Source organism: Vulpes lagopus, chromosome 1 (genome assembly GCF_018345385.1).
Source record: "Vulpes lagopus strain Blue_001 chromosome 1, ASM1834538v1, whole genome shotgun sequence".
In the NCBI taxonomy this organism is placed as follows: domain Eukaryota; kingdom Metazoa; phylum Chordata; class Mammalia; order Carnivora; family Canidae; genus Vulpes; species Vulpes lagopus.
Window position 1 is genome coordinate 93,578,824 of NC_054824.1, and position 14,411 is coordinate 93,593,234.

The following is a 14,411-nucleotide window of genomic DNA, read 5'->3' on the forward strand; positions in this document are numbered from 1 at the left end:
GAATGAAAACCAGATGCACTAGCCTGCCCTCAGCACTTGATATTGGAGATCCATGCTGAGCTCATTGGTGGGATAAGACATTTATGATGCTGGGTAATCAATTGCTGATTTGGGGAAAACTGACAAATCCCAGTAACAGGTACAGGCTGTAGAAAAGGCCTGAGACAGAGAGGAAACTTGAAAAGCAAAAAAGCTACTTCAGTTGGTTGTGAAGGGTCTAATAAAGGTAACCCTGAAGCAAATGTGGTTTGATCTCATTGCTGCAGAAGTAGATCAGCAATCCAGTACTCCAGAAATAGACCCAAAGCTGGACTGGTCAGCCGATGGAAAGCCTTAAAACTTCGACAACAGTTCAGACCTGCCCCACCTGCCCTAACATCCTTGATGCCCTATCTCCTGCAGAGGCCTCAGGGATATTGGTCCTATGTGGGATAGGTTCTTCCCACACCCTTAGCATGGGATGCAGGACAAGATTGCCTCCAGGTGAGGAGCAGATTGGAGGCAAATGGAGGCCTCATGTTGAGCTCACTATTCACTGGTTCTCTGGAAATAAAAAAAAAGATGATAACTCCTGTTGATATTGGAGTCAAATGTATCTAATACAAGGTAACTAACCCTGAGAAATTGTCTGCCCCCCTCAGGACCATCTGTGGGTTTTGAAGGGCAAACAGTATGGTCAGAAAGGTCCCTTTGACACTGAAAATTAGGTGTTCTTCCCCATGAGAATATGAGGCTTTATCTTTCTAATACCAGAAAACATATTGAGCGTTAATATCTTTCTTTTTAAAAAAAAATATTTATTTATTCATGAGAGACACACAGAGAGAAGCAGAGACACAGGCAGAGAGAGAAGCAGGTTACTTGCAGGGATCCTGATGTGGGACTTGATCCCCGGACCCGTGATCATGCCCTGAGCCAAAGGCAGATGCTCAACTGCTGAGCCACCCAGGAGTCCCGAGTATTTATATCTTTCAAGACCATACTCTGAAAAATCTCTTCAGTAAAGTGCACCTTTGGGTTAGAGTAATCAAACCACTGCTGAAGAGAAGAGCCAACTGCGAACCAGTAAGTCTACTGAACCCACAAAAAATGTTAACTGTCAAATAATATCAATTTCCCGGAGCGGCATACGGAAATTGGAGAAACTACCCAAGAAGTTCACTGAGTGGGCATTTTACACCCTGCCCCTCGTGCTTTCAACAACCTAGTATGGTGGATTAGAAAGCCAGATGGCTCATGGTGGATGGCTGTGAGCTCCTGGGAAGTGAACAAGGCAGTGCCTCCCATCCATGTAGTTTGCCCAGCGTTGCCACCACCTTAGACACCTTGGCCATGGTCCTTCATGTGTACCAGCCTGTACTGGACTTAGCAAAAGCTTTTTCAGCATGCTCCAGGCTGCTGAGTTACAAGATCAGCTTGCCTTCATGTGGGAAGGGCAACAGTGGACCTTTCAAGGGCTTCCCCAAGGCTACACAGCCTTACGGTGTGTCATGGGATGGTAGCCTGAGATCTGTCCTGGTTTTCCTTCCTCACATCAGTAAAGTGTCTCATTGTATTGGTGATAATAATGTTAACACATGAAATCTTGCCTCTGCTGCAAGACACTGCAGACTTTGCTGGAATATCTGTGAGGGAGAGGAGAGGCAGTGGAACAGGGAAATCGAGGCCCAGGCACCATCATAAAGTTTTTGGGAGCATTGGTTGTATAAGACTCATGTTGCCCTAGAAACTATGATTGATAAGGTATAAGTCTATCTAACCCCAAAGAACATGAAAGAGATGGAAGCCTTCAGTAGGGTTTTGGGGGTTTTGGACGATATTTATTCCTCACTTGGGGCAGCACCTCTGCCCCTTATGCAGTTTGTAAAGAAAGGGCATATGTGGGCCTGGGGATCAGAGCAGCCAGCTGTCTTTGAGGAGGCAGAAATTCCAGTGATGCAGAGTAGACCTCTGGGCATCCCCCAAGCAAGGCTTGAATTTAAATTAGATGTACCTGTGACTGCAGAAAGATGGGGTGGACACCAACAGAGAACACAGAAGGAGAAGGAACCCCTAGGACTTTGGTCCTTGCTCCGGAAGGGGCAGAAACGTGATCTATCCCCATAGAGCAACAGCTCCTAGCAGAGTACACAGTGCTCCTCTAGGTAGAGCCTCCTGTGAGAGAGCCTATCATGGTAAGAATTTCCCTTCCAATCAGGATGTGGGCTGAGGATATGTTCATTGACGGAGCTATACCATGACTCATATTCCTTCTCTGACTATGTGACATGCCTTTTTGCAGCAGAGAAGCAGCCTTTCCAGAAGCCCACTCTCTCTAGAAACACAGGTGCTACTAGGCCCTGTAGAGTACCTAGATCCTCCAAATGCCCCAGCCCCTCTTCCTGTGGTGGCCCCCGTGGCCTGCAGAGGGAGCAGGGGAAATTCCCACTGATGCCTGGTAAACAGATTAGTCTAGTTCAGGGCAACCTGCCCCCAGGGACTGCAGTCACTGTTCAGCCCAACACCATTGGGATGGAGGCCAGAGCAACCTGCAGCAGCCAGCGGGCTGGGGTCAGAGCAGACTGGCTGGTGGTCACTTCTGAGCGCTGGCTATGACTCCTTTGTGCAGATATTTGGGCTTTTCTAAAGGAATTAACCCTAAGACTTGGACAATGGGAAGCCAAAGGATAGATAATCATGAATAAGTCCTTGTGGGGTCAGGATATGTGGGAAGACATTTGGGTCCACCTGCAAGAACCTGATGTAGTCTTCACTCTCTTTCATGTCCCAGCTCATAAGGCATTGACATTCTCTGGCAATCTGAAAACTGATATCCTAGCTTGGTACAAACCTGGGCAATTGACCCTTCAGTAGATCCAGTAGATTGGGTGTAAGGCCAGGGTGGCCACTGTAGAGCCTGGGTGGGATGGTATATTGCCAAGGATGCTGGATTGTCTTGAAATACAGTGACTTAATGTAGTAACAGCATGTCCTGTGCATTCTAAGCAACACCCAAGGCAACTGCCAAAGTTGTCTGGGGCCATCTACTGGAGTTCCCAACCATGAAGTGTTGATTACATTGCCCCCACTCCCAGGGTGAGGGTTCTAAACATGCCCTGGTTTGTGTGGACCCCACATCTGGCCTAACTCAAGCTTTCCCCCACCACTGCTGTAACCAGGCTGCCACCATTAGGGGATCAAAGAAGCTGAGTGCCATGTATAGTTACCCTTGTTGAATAGAGAATGAGCAGGGATCACTGTGCTTTTCTTTTCTCTTCTTTTTTTAGAGAGAGAGAAAGAGTGTGCAGGGGGTGGAGGGGCAGAGAGGGAGAGGAGAATCTTAAGGAGGCTCCAGGCCCAACATGGAGTCCATTGTGGGGCTCGATCTCATGACCCTGAGATCATGATCTGACCCAAAATCAAGAGTCAGGTGTTTAACCAACTGAGCCACCCAGGTGCCCCAGAGGTCACATTTCAAAGGTCATAATACGCAACACTGGGCAAAATAACATGATGCTGAATGGAGATTCTGTTTTCGCAAAACCCACAAATAGTAGGGTTGGTAGCAAAGAAAATGGAGTACTAGAGCAGCAGGTTAAATTGCTAACCAGTAAAACCACCCTGATTGGGTTGACTAATGTACTCTTATAGGCTTTAAAACATATGAATGACCAACCAATAGGGCCTGTTGTTCCACATGCCGGACTAGGGACCTCTGCTGAGGCATCCAACACTGTACAGTTCCAGAAATCTCAGCAAGTAGCCATTGCCCACACTGCTGGTTGAGAGCACCAAGCCCCATCATGCCTGAGAAAGGTGGTATCTACTGGAATTTGCCATGGGATATCCCCCCCTGGGATGTCTAACCACTATGGGACACACTGCAAGAGCTGGGGGCTATCTCCCATAGAAGACCCAGAGTTCTGAGAACCAATGGCACTAATGAACAGGGGGTGGGTGGGGTGGCTGGGACAAAGGGCTCCTTCCTCAGCCCAGCTCTTCTGAGGGGGCTGCATATCTCTCTAGAGAGGCCAGATAATGAATTTTATTTCGCAGGCACTAGATCTATTGGTCTAACCTCCCACACTACAATGAACAGCCTTTCTCAATAAAACTCAAAGACACTAAAAAAAAAAAAAAAAAAAAAAAAAAAAAAGAAGTAACTAACTGGGATGGGTGAGTAACTCTCCAATCCTAGGTGAAGAGGAACTACTCAGTCTCCATCAGGATCCTATTGTCTGGCTGCAAACTGGCTCTGTTTAAACATACTATCCCTAGAATGGAACACACCATTGAAAGTTGGGAGAACTCAGGAGTCCTGATCTGGTGTCTACTACTCCCAGTCCACTGCCTGACAAGGCTGCCTCCCCCAGCCAACATGTATGGCATGTACAACCAGATTAAGTTCCTAAAGCTGCCAACCTCCCTTTCCTCAAAGCCAGGTGGACACATTCTGTTTTCCGCTGGTACAATCATTTGGCTGCCATCTTTGTTCGCTTCATTGGCCTTGAAGGACATTACAGCACACATTGAAGCCCTTAAACAAATTCACCCAGAGAACTTTAAGTGACAGCTGTTGGGGCACCTGGGTGCCTCAGTTGGTCAAGCGTCTACCTTTGGCAAGGGTCATGATCCCAGGTCCTGGGATCAAGCTCCACCTTGGGCTCTCTGCTCAGCAGGGAGTCTGGTTCTTTGTCTCCCCCTAACCCTGCTTGTGTGCTCTCTCTCTTACTCACTCTCTCTCTCTCTCAAATAAATAAATTCTTTAAAAAAAATTACAGTTGGTAAAGGCACTCTTTACTGAAGACTGAAATGTCTCTATAGAGAAAAGCAGTCCCCCAAATAGAATGGCCTTGGACATTGTGACTGCTTCACAAGGAGGCACCTTTGCTATTACCCAAACAGAATGTTGCGCGTTCATACCTGATAAGTTTGCTAATGTATTATCTTTATTAAATCACACAAGTGAATACCCCGAGTGACCAAACTTCAGCCTATGGAACTTAATAAATCAATGGTTTGGATTATGGAGCTTTTGGTGGAAAAACTTGTTACTTATTTCAGTAATCATCTTACGTGTGTTTTCTCTTGCAGGCGCCTGTACTGTTGCTGTGATATCTTCCATGACAACCAGAATGCCACCAAAGAAGTCACCTCCATGCCAATGAAACCTCTTCCTGACTGCTCAGGGCACATTTTGGAAGAGGGGTGTGTGTAAGATTCTAAGAGCTGGTCCCTAGAGGTGGAGTGTTGGAGGGGGGTCATTGAGAGGACATCACCACTGGCTGACACATAAACTGGCCAAGGGTGGGTGGTGTGGGTGGGGGGCTGGGAGCTCCTCCCCCATCCTGTCCTTGGGATGCACATTCTTCCCCTTTCTACCGATTCTGCCCGGGATTCCCAGGACCACGGCGATTTTTAAGGACACAGCTGTGAGAGACCAATGCATTGCTGAGATCAATTGGACAGTGTACTTGACTTAACCCAGGCGAGGCCTCTATATATAAACTTTTAAGTTTTTGGCATGTGGGTACATAAGTCTATTTTTCTTATCACTGCTGAGATTAGCTTGCAAGTCAGTTCCCTTGATCCTTCTACCCGCCACCTGCCAATCTGGAGGGGCTGCCTCTTTCCTGTCTCTCCTCCTGTTCTATGTATAGGGGTCAATTTGCAAACCAACAGTGGAATATTCAGAACTTAATTTTTGTTGGAGTCAAAATCCTATTTGAATTCTTTCCTAACTTACTAAGCGATGATTACAGAAGCCTGATATTATAACATGGGAGTTAACATGGCAACTGTGTTTTTGAGATATTGCTTGTAATTACTGGTATAGATAGGGATATTAGAAAAAAATTGCCAGATTTATTACTGTTTCTTCATGCATGGAGAAGCTAAGTATGCATTACTTAGAGTTTGCCTAAAAGATCTATGAATTTATGTTATTGCAGATTATTTATTTTTCCTATGTTCCTTATAATAATGTGATGAAAAAATATTCAAAAAAAGTAGGGAAAAAAGAGAAGAAGGATAAATTCAAAGCCACAAGATATGTTATAGAATTAATTTCTTTCCTATCACCTCTTTTAAGCATCTACTATTTGGTTCCTATAATGTCAAATGCCTCTTAGTAGAATATATAGACCCTAGATGATTCAAATACTTATAGGAAAGGCTTAATACTATTACCAACTCACTTACACATATTCCCAACATGTTTGAGATTAAACAATGAACACATGAAAATAGTATCAGCCCATTATTGTTTGAGGAACTTTTCCCGCTTTAGATAATAATCGTGCCAGATTATGTGGATTTACAACTTACAGCTAAAATATCTTTTCAACTGTGTGTATGTTACTCTGATTTTGTGTATCATTTCCTGGGCTTCAGTCCATAGCTGTATCTTATTCTAAATTCTTGAAGCATAATGGCTTGTAACATTCATTTTTTTGTCACATCTTGCTTTTTATTCAAATTCCCTGAACAGGTTTCCATATTTCAAATCATAAGAAGTTAATTGATGTGAGGGAATGTATACTAAAAAAAAACCCAACCACCTCTTACTGAACAGAGCAATTAATACTTATTGAATGAAGTAATAAAAACACAAAAGTTATTCAGCTAACACAAAGCCTCTTTCTAACCTGTGTTGATATTCTGCACTTTAGTAGAAAAGAATAGGAACGTACAGTAATTTATTAAAGATATTTTTAACCAGAAAAATTACAGGTTAAAAAAAACCCCACTTTTTTGGCACTTCTGTCTCCTACAAAGCAAAGAAAAAAAGGTACATGGTAAAAATAATTTCAGAAAATGATTATTAAAAGAAAACAGCAGAGTTGTAGCATTAGTAATTTTTGCTCAGCGTTCCATAAAGCACAAGTATAGATTCTATTAATAAAAAAAGTAAAAGTGGAAAAACACAAATGTCAAAAAATTCATTTATGTCAAGTTTGCGATTTGATAGCTAGATGACTTCCTGCACATTATTAAATTAAGTCACTAGTTCATTTTCAGAATCCATTTTCTAGGCGGTTCAACAGATGTTTACTAGTCAGTTTTAAATGGAAATGCATATTAAAATAGCTCAAATTATTAACATGCAATACAATTTGTCCAAAGATGGAGAGGACTCGATGGAGTGGCAATCTCAGTGTATTTCTTTGAAAATAAGATTTTAAAAGTGTATCAGTCATGTACAAACTGGGAGAGAAGTCTTGGTATTTGCCTCTTTTCTAAGGGCTTTTTCATGTATTCCGTAATTTAATCAATTAGTGATACTATGGAGTAGACATATTATAATCCTTGTTTTAGAGCTAATGAGAATGAGGTCTCTAGGAAGATATTTTAATCAAGTGCCTTGTAATGCGTGAGAATATAATAAGCTCTTCTAGGTACTGTTTCCTGCCAATCCCTCTGCTTTTGTTTACTCAATTTCTCTGCTTGCAATATACTTACCCTGCTGGTTCTTTATCTGTAAACTCTTTTTCATTCTTCAAAACTCACTCATCTCACCTAGTGCCTAGTTCTTCTTCATGAAGGCTCACCGAGCTCTTATTGCACCACACTGAATTTATCTATTGAATTTATCTGCGGTAGATTTCACTCAGCTGTTAAACTGCTGAGGGCAGGGACAATGTCTTACTCACTTGTGGTCCTAGCTGGTGGGGTTCCTTGCAAAACAGAATCTGTTATGTGCTATACTTCGTGGAAGGGTGTGATTTTCGGGGCAGGAAGAGTGTGTGAAAGAGAAAAGAGGATGGGAAAGGAGGGAAAGAAAATAGCAGGCCACTGTTCTGAGCTGAGCACAGCTTCATGAGATGACACAGCTGGTTACTCAGCCCCAGGGGATGTCTCCCAGGTCAGCCAGATAGAAACTCTACACCTTGCAAGAGTCATGCAGACAGAGGAAGAACTGTTTGTTTGCTTCCTTTTTCCTTTCTCTTGTCTTTCACTGGTTCAAGTTAGATCCATCGGATATCACCACTCTCTGCACTTCTGGATTATACTTTGGAACCCATAGGCCAGCACTTCATCTGATCCTCAACGTAATGGGAGCGGCCATCATTTAGTGTTCTATTTTTTTTTTTTTTCATTTTGGATGTTTTTGCATTCATTTGATTTTAAAAAAATATCGCATTAAAATGTCCTTTTTCTTGATGACTGAGTTTCTTTACAACCACTTATTTTGTACCTTAGGCATGTACCTTGCTTACCTCTCCCTAGTTCTAAACCTTCCATACAAGTTCATATTCCCACATGTCTAGGTTGATCAATATGTCACTAGTTTAAAGTGGACAATTTGCATATTATCACCAGATGCCTCAAAGATTACCTGACTCCAGACAAACCAGGATCACCCTAAGATACTTTCATTTATTCACTTATTCAACAAAAATGTATTAAGGTTCTGTGTATCACCAGAGGTGTTAGCAGACACCCGTGAAAATGACAGACTAAAGCTATGATATCTAAAAATCTAACTTCTATTGTGATATCTTTTAATAATTTTTTTTCTGGAAATGGGTATTGGTGCCTAAAATACAATTTGCATATGTATATAACTAAAATATATGAAATATTCAGTGCTCTATTTTTTTTAATACTCAGCACTCATATAGGGGAACTGATGTATCATACTCAATTGTTTGCTTTCACATCAAAATGATCATTTTATGAAAAAATATTGAGAACAAAGTCTGTAAGCATGCCCTACTTCTAAAAAGTACATATTCAAACGTCTTTCGATTTTTAAAACTATTTTGGTTGACAGGAAAAATATATTGTATGCTATTCGTTACCTTTCAAGTAGAAATAATGAATAATATAATAGTACAAAGTTCAGAGAAGGGTAATGGTAATGAATTTCCCCATAGCTGAACTTCCCAGGTTGAAATATTATGTCAAAACTTACGAATATGCCAAGTATATACTAATATAACTCACTAGTATACTAAGTGTACTGCTGTAATTCTCTCGAAGGAAAAAAAATAATTTGAAGCTGAAGTTGATTCATTACTGCAGCACACAAATACTTAACACTAAACTCCAATTGTTTCAGAGTTGATATCGAGGACATGGTATACTAAATAATGAGCAGATACAGACTTGAATGAGTGACTAAGAACATATGGTAAGAAACTTAGAAAGATAAGCTAGATATCATTGGGAATTTTAAATGAGTTGGGGAAAAACTGAAAAAAAAATCACTGGGTTTTTACAACAAAGAAGGTATCAAGAGAGTATTGTGATGAGATAGATAGAAGCACCTCAACATCAAGCTGCTTCCCCTTATGCTAATTGAAGCCTCTGGCTTATTTTTTTTTTTTCTTTAAGATTTTATTTATTTATTTTTAAAGGTAGAGAGTATGCACACTCAAGCTTGCTCACTCGGAAGCCAGGAGGAGAAGAAGAAGGTAGAGGGAGAGGGAGAGAGAAAGGGAGAGAATCTCAATCTCAGGCTGACTCTGGGCTGAGCAAGGAGCTTGAGGCGGTGCTCAGTGTGGACCCTGAGATCCAGATCTGAGCGAAACCAAGAGTCCCTACGTAGGTAGGTTGCTTAACCAACTGAGCCACCCAGGCACCCCCTGGTTCATATGTTTTTGAAGACCCGTAAATAAACCTGTGAGATTGTGGTAGTTGTTAGCAGGACACAGAAGAGAAAACTTTTCTTTTTCTTGAATTTTATTTTCAAAGTAGTAAGTAAAAGTTGAAGCATTAGAAGGGAAAGCAGTAAAAAGATCCATGTCAAATTGGGCTACCACTTTGGCATTAGGAAGAATAAATGTATTAAGACATTAAAATAAGAGATTGAGTATAAATCCCCAGATCCTGACAAATAAAATTGGAAAATAGATTATGACCATGGAAAGGTAGCAGTAATAGCATTTGTTCTGTTACAGACCCCATGATTTAAGGAAATCTAGGATAAAACTACTCAAGAGATGTTGCTGGTAACTTGTATCTCCTGGGTATGTTACATGTTTTCTAATTTTCTTTTGATGAGTCACTTTGTGTTATAAACTACTATTTATTCTAACAAGACAATGCATGGCAATTACCCATATATTTTCTCATGTTATTAAGATTCTTTGTACTGTGTTGATAATCAACTCTGATTAATCAGAATAAATTAGTGAAGTTAAATTTGCTCACATATATCACCTCCTGCTTTCATATTCATATTTACAGGAATCAGGACACAAAATAAGCCTTTAAGTAATCTATTCATATGCTTTTTCAAAAACAAAATGCTAGTCAAATTAGTGGATGGGTAAAGCTTCATTGATTTTTCTATAGAAATATATCTAATTTTTATAGACTATTTTAGATATTTATTAAAGAAAGAACCATTTAGTAAATATTCCTTATTTCTTGAGAATTTCTCACTTTTCAATACATCCACTTCTAGTGGATTATAAAACATGGACATATATGATACTCATAATGTAGTAAATAGTAATGAACATAAGTATATATCACTTCATTAGCAGGGTATTCATACTAATTGATAACATTGTTGTGGGAAATATTCAGAATGTGTATCATTGTGACCAACAATTCCATGGTTGTCATAATTTTCAGTGATTTAGGAAATAGCATTAATTATGACTATTTTTCTCTAGTCTCCATTTTATTTTATTTATTTTTTTTCTAGTCTCCATTTTAAAAACAATTTAGTTAGAACATTTTTTCTTTTCTTTTAAAGATTTTATTTATTTATTCATGAGAGACACAGAGAGGCAGAGAGACACAGGCAGAAGGAGAAGCAGGCTCCATGCAGGGAGCCTGACGTGGGACTCCATCCTGGGTCCCCAGGATCACGCCCTAGGCTGAAGGTGGTGCTAAACTGCCGAGCCACTTGGGCTGCCATGTTTTTGTTTTTTAAAGATTTTATTCATTTATTCGTGAAAGACACAGAGAGAGGCAGATAATAGGCAGAGGGAGAAGCAGGCTCCCTGTAGGGAGCCTGATGTGGGGCTGGATCCTGGACCTGGGATCATGACCTGAGCCTAAGGCAGACACTCAACCACTGAGCCACCCAGGCGTCCCACGTAGAACACTTTTTTCTATTATTGTAGTAATTTAGTGTTGGCAGTAGAAGAGACGATCACTGCATTCTGCTTGGATAGGACTTGAAAGTGAAAGCCTAGTTCACATGACTCAGTGAAGCAATAGATAATGGAGTCTGAATCCACTCTCCTCAAGTGGGTCATTGATGGTCCACAATCTGATTTCAGGTTGTAATTTGCTTCCGTAGCCTGGCCCCATCTTTGCTTGTGTCAAATTCGATTCTGGCTTTAAAGTTCAGTAATGATATTACCTTTTAATGATATTTCCCTCAGTAATTCTAGCCTGTATGTTCTCTTGTTTCTCTTAAATCCTATAGTTTGTGCCATACATTTAATCTTTCTCTCTTTTTCCATCTGTCCTATAATATCAGTTTCATGTTTACTATATACTAAATAAGTACATTATCTCAGGCCTCAAAAAGAATCCCTCTTATTACTTCTAAAGAATAGAAAGTTAGGGATATTTAAACTAGGATATTTAAATTATTTCCCCAAACCAGAGACTGATCTAATCCCCAAATCTGTAAGAGACAGATCTAATATTCAAAATATTTGACTCCAGAAGTGTCATTGTCCACTATATAATGGAGTCTTTAGCCTTATATTATGATATCAGCCCTTAATAAAATCCTTGATAAGTGGGAATACAAAAAAAAAAAAAAATGAATGCAATGAATAAGTGGATGCAAGTTTTAAGGTTTTAAGGCTCCCCAGTGGATGATAAATAACTTAAGGTCAGGTTCATGACTTATAGTAATGTGAATGTCCCTAATGGTATTATAATGGTAAATGCTATAATTGCTAGTGCTTATTGAAATTTTTCTGGCAGCTATCCTGTACATATCTTTTCTTATTTCATTATCAGAAAAAAAAAAAAAACTAATTAGATAGTAGTTTTCCCAGCTTACACATTGGGAGAATCAGAGGCTCAGAAACCTTAAACAAGTTGTCAACAGGCACAGAGTAAGTGCCAGAATCAAGAACTATTTGAAGCTACATGTACTTCTTATTCTTGCCTACTTCACAATTCAACCTTAGTCAATAGTTGGTGATGAAATATATTTCCTCCCCATCCCAGGGGTTGAAAGAACTGAGGGTCCCCGTAACCTTGGGCACACTTTTTCCCATAAGGCTGAGGATGCCCACTCCAGTGCCATGGCACTGCATCCTGTAGCTGGTGATGTACTCCAGGGGGTGCTTGGTGGCCTCGTTTTCCAGCTCTGTTTGTTCTGAGGGGCCATTTAGAAACCTTTCTAGATTTTCCTTTGGGAAAAATCTGAAGGCATTATATTCTGTAGTGCTCTGAGTCCAGGGTGAGTGGGAAATCACAGGCAAATATGCACATGCAGAATCAAATTGAGAATATTTGGAGAAAATAGAATAAATGGATGAAATGAGTGCTCATTTATATATCTCTATCATACTGCTACGGTTAAATGGAAAACATAATCTGCATTTGTGAAATTTTTATTTTATTGTAAGAGATTACCAGGTATTATTCTTTTGAAAATAATATAGCCTTCCATTGGCTTTTATTTTAAAATATGGGTATAGATTAGGATGTTGAGAAGAAATATAAAATATTATAAATTTCTTGTAATATACAGAGCTTCATGTAAGTACTTAATATTACAAAGCCTCTGCTATGCAACTTCTTACTTTATTATGGATTCAGGGACTTTGTAGATCATGAATGAAGCCAAGTTGTTGACCGAAAATAGGGATTTTCTGAACATGAAAAAAATCATGTAAGAGAATGATGATTGAGTGGAAGATAAATGATGTTATCTTGAGTAAAATAATTTACTGAAATTTTTGGCAAACAAAGTCAGCAAGTAATGTTTTCTTTTCAAGACAGTTTTCCTCACCTTAACACAAAGAGCAGTATTTATTTTTCTTTTTTACTATCCTATAATTACGGATATTGAATATTAAAAAAGATCACAATCATTATATCATCATTTTTATACTTCTATTTCTAGTTCAGTGAGCAATGACAGTAAATGATACTATGCTCAGTTAAATGTTAAAATTTAAAAGAAGTAGAAAACATGCAAAATACTACTAGCACATCCAATATTTATGAGCAAAAGTGTTTGGCTGGTCTACATGACATTTGCATTTTTTCAATGATCACAGAATCTCAAGCCAAAAGAAACAAACAAAAACTGTTTAATGCAAATCAAAGGATTTCAATCAAATCTAATAAGCTGAATATTGGCAGACAGGGTGGGGGAGTTGTGAAAGATACTAGAGGGCAGGAGGGTCGTTGAGAAAAGCACCCACAACTGTAACAATTTCATTCGGAATAGCATGGCTTAGGATCAGTTTATTTCATCTCTAAGTTTTACCCTTTCATCACACATGTCTGCATTGGACGGGGTAGCCAGGGCTTGTTTTCAGAAAACTGATGTCAGTGAAAGCTGTACTAAAGAGACATGCAGTGAAAATCTATATGAGGACAGATTTGTAAATGGATGAAATGTTTTGGTATATGTGATACTGTTTTTTTTTTTTTATTTCTTTTTCTTTCTTTCTTTCTTTCTTTCTTTCTTTCTTTCTTTCTTTTTGCGGAGTGGGGGGAGAGCCTTCGTGAGCTGTGGGTGTGGGGGGTGGGTGGGACAGAGGGAGCGGGAGAATGGATCCTAAGCTGTCTCCACATGTAGGGTGGAGCCCACACAGGGCTCGATCTGCCAACCCTGAGATCATGGCCCTGAGATCAGGACTTGAGCTGAAATCAAGAGTCAGATGGAGCCCCCACCCCCCACCCCGGGCACCCCTTGGTATGTGTTATGTTAAATTTCAGCACAAATGTTGTTCAAGGGGTTTCTGCAGCATAATGATGATATAATTTGTTAAGACTTAATTGTACATCAGGAACATACAGGATGCCTCAGGTTATCTCCCTTCTCAAGCCCACAGCACTGTGGTGAAAGGAAATGTAAGGGTTATGTGTGCCTCGTTAAGGCACCAGGGTAAAGACAGGTTGGTTAAGTCCAACACGGTTGACTATCTCTCCTTAGCAAGAGCTGAAGTTGTTCTTTATTCCAGGATCATGTACTGGCAACAAAGGGTCTAGTCAACATAAATATAATCAATTATATAAAACTGGTGTGTTAATATAAACAACATATATGAAGCAAAATATAAACACAGATATGTTAAAAAGCGGAGTTTATCTAGAGACATCTGGTTATTAATGCAAATATTTAATGATAACATTTTGATCCCAGGCCTATTTCAGGTCTAAGACAAAACCTATGTTTAGTTTATTATACTACATTGTTTTTCTGTACAAACTGTTTCTTGCTTACTTAGTGTATCTACTAGTGTATCTGTCCAGCTCTGTTACCTCTT